Here is a 10,232-nt window from a genome sequence, read left to right on the forward strand (position 1 = left end):
TTTAGTTATTACAGTTTGAAGTTTGAAAATTTAATGTGAGTGCAGTTTTTCAATCTGGTAAGATGTTTTTTCTGAGACATTTTAAACAACTGATCTTAATTACCCTAAGCGTTTTTCAAAGTTTGGACTTTATAACTTTATTCAAATTAAAGATAAAATGTTTTCCTAAAAAGCACAGACAGTAAACTAAACAAAAAAGGATTTAAATCAATTATCCCTTTATCCATGAAATGTTATACATTAAACATCGAATAGCGTCAAGAATATTACACTTATAACACATAATTTAAGTGTTTTTTTTATTCTAAACTATGCCAAGCTATTTTTCTACCAAAGCGTGTATTGCAATATCCATTGTTGGTTGAAGAGGCAGTAAAAAATCACATACAATGACAAACCGTCTCAAAAATGTATAAGTTAAAACCCGTTAGAATTCTAAATTCTTTTTAAAATGTATTTAATAGAATTTGTTCTTTTTAGTTATGACATGATTCTGGGTGCGCTCTTCTATTTAGAAAAAAAAAAATGAAATACTGGAATTTTCCAGTATTTCATTTAAATTATGTTTTGTTTTAGCACCATATTACATATTTATTTATCTTTACTATCTGGTTGAGCTACTTATTCCATGGATTAACATATATATTGATTGTATTTTTTCGAAATTACAAATTTCTGATATTTGGCAGTCCATAAAGAGCACAGGATATGTTTTGATCATTATCAAGATACTTGTATCCCACTAAAGATTTTGATAAATGAGTCCAGAAAAACTGAGCTTTTGGCCTGGTTTAATCTATCACTACCAACAAATATGTCTGGAGTATGCAAATTCAGATCTAGCCTGTTAGGTTGAAAATAATATAAAATTTCATTAATATGAATGAATTTAGAGATTTTTACAATACAACAATTGTTGGAACAGTTGCCAGATCAATAAAAGATGAAATTTCAATGTTTTCCTGAGTTTTTCCTGTTATTAATACGAGTACATTGGTGTCATTAGTGTACAGACACACAGAGCATCCCTCCCATGCCATTCCTGGTAGCCCATTTAGATAACAGAGGAGGAACAAAGATGGACTCTTGGGAGACACCATACTGTAATGCCAGCAGCTTTAAACAAAATGTTTCATGTATCCAAGACAAATAAGTTGCAACAGGCTCTAATTGTACATTTTGGTACTATCTTTCTAAATAGGAATGAAACTAAACATTAATCTTCCAATGTGTTCCAAAGCTACCAAGACTTTCTAATAATGTGTCATATGAAACACTATCAAAAGCTCACATTCTCTCCAATAATACTATAACTTTCATTGTGTTTTAGGCCTCAAATTACAACATGGATTTAGCGGTCTACTTTTATATCCATGTGTTAGGTTAGTTATCCACCTGAAGAATATCTAATTGCAGATGTAAAAACATGGTGTTATTTTATTTATTTAAAAATGAAAATTATTAACAAACTCTAAACAAAGCAATTAAAATTTTCTGAAAAAATTATGTTATCTTTAAAAATAATATGTTTAACTGGTAGCAAAAAAGTTTGAAAGTTCTTCATTAGTTTTTCAAATTTCAACCTCATAACAAGTATTATTTAGGCCAGGGACTCTAAACCTGGGGATCACGAAAAGCCATGTTGGGGATCGTGGAAGGAAAAAGGCTAGGTTTTTTCCATAACCACCACACCCAAATTTTGTAAGATTATACATCGTAAAGTATAACAGTTTCTGGTAAAAGTAATTTTGTATTGATTACGCTAAATATTTTCCATAAATTAAACGATAAACTGGGAGATAGAAGCACCGGGCAAGCAACAAATGCTAGTCCCGTATTAAGTTTAAGAAGGTGCTGCAGCATTAGGCTTGGGACCACGCTTGTGGTGTCGGCGTTGCTTGTCCACACTCTGTTTTTCTTCAGAAAAGACTGCTGCATTAACATATCCACCAAGACCTCCTCCCTGTTCAAACCACTGGACTAAATTCAATACCAACTGCGTGATTTTGTCTTAATAGCACAAGATCAAACTACATAATAAATCCAAAGGATAAATAAAACAAAATTTGCTATTAAAGTCAGTAAAACAGTAGGCTACTTAATATTTATGATTAATAAAGCAAATGAACATACTTCAGGAAAAAACATGACTGTATGCAATAAATGTTACAAAACACATTACTCATAAGTGACAAAAGCACAATAAAATCATCCGCAGATTTTATAACGTGATCAAAAATTGACACCTGTATTTTTGTGCATGTCAAAACTAGAAAAGTTGTAAATTTGTTTTCTAAATAAGTTGTATTTATTTATTACTAACATAAATAACAAATGCAATTATGGAGAATAGAGGATTTCTTAAGTACAATCGAGAATTGAGCGAACTATATACAGATTTTGTAGCTGAGGTACAAAGTAGAAATATCAGGTGGACAGTGCACATCTTGAGAAAAAGAGGACAGCAGCAGGACAAAGACAACTCTGAAAATCAACAACCTGGAAAATAGAAGACCCTTGGACGACCAAAACGAAGGAGGTGGTACCAGGTGAACCTAAGACTAGGAAGAAGGAAATAAATGCAGACATCTGAAGCAGTGTGTTGGCAAGGCAAAGTATCACTTGGTGTATTGATGATCACAGCAATAAGTAGCTGAGTATTATTTAAATAGATAAGATTTCTATACTTCATAGCCTACTTATCTTTCTCCATAATTTATTCAAACAAACAATTAAGTTAAAATCCATGTTTATGATTCTTTTGAACCCACAATAGTAACATTTTTGTGTTTCCAGCAAACTGGCAATTCTCAAGTAAACTCTATTTTACAACTGTGGCAAAATAGGCCTAAGGATAAAATTGTAAAATATTGGTTTCTTTTTTTGTTCCTAAGCCTACAACAAGAATAGCATCAATATAACTTATTTAAAAAAGCTTATGTGTATAAAATAACATAACTTAAATGCATAATATAGGCCCAATAAGTGTTAAAAGATTTGGTATAGGAACTCCTAGGCTTAACAGTCTATATGTACATACTTAGTAATGTAAAACGACATTTTAAAAGGTATTACTTTAATGCCCATATTTTACAAGTCAACTAAAGGCAGTTTCACACCGCGGTCACACTATGTCATGTTACGTCACGTGACAGACGTAGAGTTCACACCGCCACCGGCGCACATACGGGTATACGCCACAAAATGCTGGCCAAAAGTCCAATTTATTATGAAACAGTTAATTGAAGCCATCGGAACTCGTCCACTGCTGTGGAATACAGATTTGGAGGAGTATAGAGACAGCAATTTAAAGGACACAGCATGGAGTAAAATAGCAGAGCAACTGGAACAAAATAGTAAGTAGTTCTAGTGGTTGATAGGGTGCACCCAGTGCGTTCGGTTTGTAACCGAGTACAACAGCATGAGTTCCTCTTCACTATTCGAACTACTATCGCCGTCATCCAACCAAGGCACATTTTTAGTAAACGCGCTATCGCACCATGAACCACTTGCCATGTTACCTGCTTCAACTAAACCGACTGACAGAGCAGAAACAATGTCCCAGTATCTGACAGACGTCAGTGGGGGTGTGAACTGTACGTCTGTCACGCGACATCTGTCTCGTCACGTAACGTGACATAGTGTGACCGCGGTGTGAAACGGCCTTAAGAGTTGAATATAACTATTGCTCTCAAGTGTTAAAAATTTTTGCATAAATTGGACCATAGGCCTAAGTAAAAAACTTCATAAACTACAATGTTTTGACAAAACTTTTTGATTTCCACATTGGTGGCTATTATGAAATAGGAAATATTTATGTTAGGCTCCACTTATTAATTTTTACAGTACCGGTAACAAAGGTATTGTAAGTTATGAAAAAACAAGATCGGGTTTAGCCTACCCTTTTTAACTAAAAATCAACTTATAGGTTGTAAATACACTAAACATACACTTCACCTTCAATAGGTCACATTTATATATAATTTTATTTATTTTTATAACTAATGTTTAGGCTTTAACACAAGATTGGCATGCAGATCTAATTGTTTGTAGTGAGAGGCTGAACTCTCAAGAGATTTTTCTATAACTAAATGTGTTTTAACCCTAATTAAATTCAATCCTTGTTCCCTATTACTTTGCCGTTTATCTTTCACATAAAACACTCATCAGACAGTAGGCCTATACTTTCTTCTGCTCTATTTTTGAAGAGACTCTGTTCATTTTAAAACTAACTAGATCCTGCAACCAGATAGAGTGCTCTCTATTAATACCTCTTAGGATACTTCTTTTTGTTTATTATAAATCCATCCAACCTCTTTCATGTTCGGCAATTTAAAAATAATGATAAAAAACTACCATGAAGTGCTATTGGATCTTGACTTTTTTCTGTAGATGTATCTGTGATATGTTACCCAATCTTTGTATCCTGAAATGCCAAACCAAATCCCAACATTCTGATTTGGATAAATAAACTAACTTATATGTTCTGGTCTGTCTAAGGTCTCAGTTTCATCACAGGGTGCATGTAAAACCCCAGCATAAACAAAAGCAACATAGAAGCTATGTTTCAACATTTGCAGCTATGGCACATCCTATATTAAATAATCATCTGGAAATTGATAAAGATTTTGAATCTTTTGTGCCAACCTCAAAATTTAATTGACATTCTATTGTTATAATTTTTTTTAGTGTTGTTTTGTTGTTATTTATCAGTAATATTGTCCTTGTACTGTTGTAAGTTGCAATTGTTATTATTTTAATAGCCTATTGCTTGATTATCTGGACAGTAATTATTTTCTCTAATTCCTTTTTCGTTATTTTGTAATTAATAAGGATTATCTTTGTAAAATTATGTATACCATGAATAAATTAATTAATGAATAAAAAGACTAAAGATCGTTAGTATCTTCCGACAAAGTACGAGATGTTTTATGTTACCTAAAAAATTATCTACAACTATTAACACTGGTTTACCAACCCATTGTCATTTTGACAACACACTACATAAAAAATGTTACAATTGGAAAACCACCCACCTAAGCATTTTCCTATCCACAGTACTTTCCAAACACTGTCTCTAGACTTAAGTAGCATACTGGTCTGAGAGCCTTATAGTTCTGTCAAAAGTGTCTTTTAGAAAGTACACTGTATACTTTACAAAGGCTTAGTGTGTATGTTACAATTGTATTTTAAATTTGTACACTTTACAAAGGCTTAGTGTGTATGTTACAATTGTATTTTAAATTTATATTTGCTTATCAACTACTTTAGAGCGCAACTTTGATTTTGTTTGGCAAGGTAAGTGTTCATAGTTGGTGTACAGTATATTGCATGTTTAAATATTATAAATTTGAAATATAGCAAGAAACAAGAGGAAGAAAACAACCGCATTAGAGATATTTGACAATAGAAAAACTTATTATACAGTTACTAATTGAGAAATTACCACAGGATTAAGACTTGAAGCTTGAGGAACAACATCGCTTTTTATTTGAAGGTAGTGATGATAAAGAAGAGTAAAATGTGATTTAGGAAGAATTTTAGAATATCTTCAACTGCCATCCTTGCAGAAGCAAGGATACTTTCCATCTACTAAGAGAAGAACGATGACTTCCTAATGCAGATACTGTCACACTACAATATCTGGTAAACATAGAGAAATGTTTTGTTTACTATGCGATGACAATCAAAAAAGAACACTCAAAGTTACAATATACACTTTAATATGCAATAGCTGTTATTGAAGTTTAGTTACTGACAACTTTCCGCTTATATATTTCCACCGATTCACCTACAGGTTATATTATTTAAGCAAGATTTTTAACACTAACACTTTAAATTATAGGCCTATATATTTTTATATACAAAAATGGATTATGATACAAAATGGCTGCAGTATAGTAAGCTGCCACCACCAAGAACAGGGCACTAAATTACTATTTGAAATATGTCTAAGCTATTGAGTACAATTAAACATTTTAATTACAGTTAATTACAATTAATTATTGCCAGTTCTTTTTTAACGTTTTGAGTTAAAATATTGTTCCAAATTAATTCAAACTAAATAAAAACATTGATATGGTATTTTAGTAATGGCGGCAAGTACAATAACAATGTACATGTGTTATTTGTGTCATAACCTGTCAGACATGTTTAACCTTCAAAATAGTAAAAAGATTAATGTGTAAAAAAATTAGATTAATAGTAAAAAAAATGTTACACATTTTGTTTATTACATTTTTATAAATACACATTTTTTTAATCCTGAGGGTAAGAGAGCCTATATAGTGTTTTATTCATCATTAAATTATTACTTGTTTACATATAAAAACAGCTGAACTTATACATACTGTAATTTTAAATACCTATAAAGTAATTAGTTTTGACATTTTGGTTTAGTTAGTATAGATAATCATGAATATTGATGATTCAATTGTGGTGGTGGCTGCTTATTAGACTGCAGCCTGCAAAATAGGTACATTTAATACATAAGATTTTCCTCTTGAATCATTTTTCTCTATGTTAAAAATAAACATCCAACAAAATGAATACTTGTTGTAGCTAATAATTAACCATTTGTATCCTATGTATAATTATGTTTATATTGCATAATTAACCCCCTGGCCCAGGTATTTTTTCACAAAATAGTAGTTTTAGCATTTAAATTATATAACTCTAATTTTTCTTATAATACATTTTTTTAATATTTGGTGATGGTTAATGAAGAAATTAATGTAAGAAATAAAAATTATAAATATTTATATATTAATATCAGGACACTTTTCTATTACTATATTAGATATAATCATGCAATTGTTTTTAAATAAATATGACTTTTATTACGACAAATAAAGAATAAAAGAGAAAAGGCAAACATTGTTATTTTATTACACATATTGGTTGCTGAAGTTACGAAGAGTATGAGTCTCATACAAGGTTGCACGCATAGGCATATGTTCTATTCCTTGCACATTTAGTATGTGTCTTTCCTTTCCTTGGATCTCAGTTTGCTGTTTTGAGTACACATGACACTTCCATCTAGGTTGCAGATATTTTCCATCGGTTGAAGAAAATGACGTTAAGTCAATTACATAGCATATAACGATATTACTTAATCACATCCATCGATATAATCAATCGATACTGCTTAATTATTTTGAACAATTAACTTTAAAAATCTATATCAACAGCTGTAAACACTTTCAAATAATACACGTACGGTAATATTTCAATTTTACAAACGTAACATTTATTATTAAAAATGGCAGTCAATTTTAGAAAGGTACACGACATTGCATTGAAAGATGATAAGATATGGTTTTAGTGGCTTCAACATGTTGGACTCGTATCGAAAAACCCATTATGTGAAATTTGTGGGAAAGAAACAACTGTAACTTAACTGTGATAGGAGCAAATATGGTCGTCTTCAGTTTTCATAATTTTGGTTATAATAATTTGTTTGATCACTGTAAATATTACATTCATATTTAAATTTAAAACATATGATTGTTATTGAGGAATATAGATACTTTTATATCGATTCATAGTCTAGGATTTGAGATCCGAATATTAGGTATCAATGATTATATTCTTCGATATAAAAAAACCGGGTCCGCTTATCGTACCCTACCCACTCCTGATAACCCATAGGGAGAATTCATTCCTCCTTTTCACATAAGCGGTTACTCATTGATATATTGCTGGGCAAGTTATTAATATTATAAGGTTTCTTTGATATTTAGGCTATAGTTAAATTTGTTATTTTCAAATGTTAGTGTTAAATTTGAATTTTGTAAATTATAATAATATACAATATTCTTCTTGTTTCTTTATTTTATTAAAGCTTATTGTGTATGAATTTTAGATATCGAAGTTGGATAATATATCGAATTGTCCAATAAAAATCGAATAACGAGTGTAGGCCGCTTATTAAAGTCTCCCCAAATTGGGTAACATATTGAATACTTCGATAATAACAATTGAATAAAGAGTGTAGAATGCTTATTAAAGTCTCCTCTACAATGACTTAGTAATTTAGGGTTATAATTTTCTATAACAGTATATTTTTATTTCCATAACGAATTATAAGAATCTCACAAACTATGATATTTATGCACAACAAAATTAATAACATATCCAAAATATGGATTCCTTATCTGGGAAATTCTTTTAAGTCCCTCGTGTAATAATTCAATCCGTTACTGATTTGTAGGCCTTCTAGTTACATACTAAGGGATGTTTTGTGTTTGTCAAAATACAGTGCTGATGAAGCCCTTACTGATGGTCGGATACATTAGTGTCAGTTTACTTGACAATTAATTCTATCTTCAATATAGTCCACAATTAAGGAACAGGTTTTATATCAATATTAAACAACATTGTTGCTTGATTACAACAACCCATAATCAGCAGATACTAATTTCTGTAATTAAAGTATATAATTGTCTATCTAAGGAAATTATATGTATCAACTGTAAACACATTTTCTGAAAATATAACACTTGATTTGGTATAACACAAATCATTTGACAAACAGTCCTAGACTAATTGGGTTTTGTTAATTTATTTGGTTAAATGGGATTTTTACCCACTTCATCATAATTTAAAGCATAGGCTATGGTTCCATTATTATTTAGCCTATGAGATTATCATTAGGCCATATTAAATTAGCTCATTTCAATTTTAAACTTAGGTTTTGTATTTAAAATTGTAGATAAGTTGAAAGTACTTTTACAGTATTCATACATTACTTAAATGATTAACTTAAACAAAGCAATACAAAAACCAGATCCACTAATCGTATTCTGCTCTTTTTTTATTATTTTGAGATTTTTCTGTTGCTTTCATTTCACTTTATAATTGAAAAATTAAAAAATAATTTGAAGTGACTAAAGTAAATGTTTACAGGTCCTAGAGCTTAAAAACTGCCTACAAAGCATCTAGAAAGCTGGATTTAATTAGACTTTTTGGTTTATTTACCAACTCATTATATCATTATTATTACTATATTAGCCAGCTTATTAAAATTATGAATTCCAAACAAGAGTTACTGCTAGTGATATTAAAACATGATTTATTGTCATAAAGCAACTTCAAGGCATATGCTAACATTTAATTTGTATAAATTAGGTGGACCTATTTAGGCCTAACTTGATGTTGATACTTAGGCTATTTGAAAATTAATCATGATTGCTTTAACTTATTGACAGTAAAACTCAATTATTAACTATCTCTGAAAATAGGCCTAGGCTTTTCACTTCTTATTGCAAAAGACATAATTAATCTATCTCTATCTTTTATAAATAAGTAACCCTCCTGATAAGATTCTTCTATCACAGATAAAATGGGCTTGATTTGGGCCAAATAGAATTATACTAATTTAATTGTGTCATGCAGCAACAAACGTTAGAAATTTATTGTATTGTAAAATTTTTATTCATATAATATACTGTACTTAGCTGCCAGCTTGCAGTGGCAGCTTTTCCTATCAACCATTCAAGGCTGCATTTCATCTGGGCTGTCAGAAGGCAGGCGACTCTTGATTATAACACCTTGGCCTATTTAGATTCTATCCCCACAGGTTAAAATCATTAAAGTACGACAAATTCCGTCAATTAACTAATATGCTTACAAAAAGTAGCTGTTAATAGTAGCATCGTAGTTGCATGGTGCATTGCACAGGTGTGAACTGATAGCCCAGATAAATATAAAAGTGCATTCGAAGAAAACAAAAGTATATTCATAATTAAAGTATCCGTATATCGAACTTACATGTTAAATTACTAATACTACGACAAAAACGACAAATTTACATGCATAAATTGAACAAACCCACACTTTATTTCAAGGTTGACTCAGGCCTAAGCGAAAAATATTCGCGTGCAACCATCTTGACGCTATTCACGCAACATCGATGTAACAATCTATTTCTGCATTGGACACCGATTTTAGGCTGGTATTAGGGAAGACTGCAATTGTTATTAAATAGAAATGTTTGTAAATTGCCACTGAAACTAAGTGAGTGATTAAAATACATTTCTACATTACCTTAAAGGGCTTCTTGGCTATTTATATAAATATCTTAGTTTCCGTGCCCCGTGCATAAAAAGAAATTTGTTGTACTGCCGGAAACAGGTATGCACTAGAAAAACAATGCAACCAATTCGCAAACTTAACATTAAGTTATATGGCTATTTTTTCAAAATTCTGAACCTTAAATGGAATGTAGAGGT

General features: G+C 30.8%; 1 protein-coding gene across 3 annotated transcripts in view; it reads right to left on the minus strand.

Moving 5' to 3' along the window:
• The window catches only part of LOC124365045 (zinc finger protein chinmo-like), a 34,246-nt gene extending 24,092 nt beyond the window's left edge, over positions 1-10,154 (minus strand). For 2 of the 3 annotated variants that reach the window (XM_046820947.1, XM_046820945.1), the window contains exon 1: positions 10,048-10,154. The gene's annotated coding sequence lies outside the window, so the exon portion shown is untranslated. Of the gene's footprint in view, positions 1-9,835; positions 10,001-10,047 lie in introns of those variants that run through there. The other variant, XM_046820946.1, reaches the window with a different exon arrangement.
• Positions 10,155-10,232: the final 78 nt, after the last annotated feature.

This window comes from Homalodisca vitripennis, chromosome 6 (genome assembly GCF_021130785.1).
Source record: "Homalodisca vitripennis isolate AUS2020 chromosome 6, UT_GWSS_2.1, whole genome shotgun sequence".
Lineage (NCBI taxonomy): Eukaryota > Metazoa > Arthropoda > Insecta > Hemiptera > Cicadellidae > Homalodisca > Homalodisca vitripennis.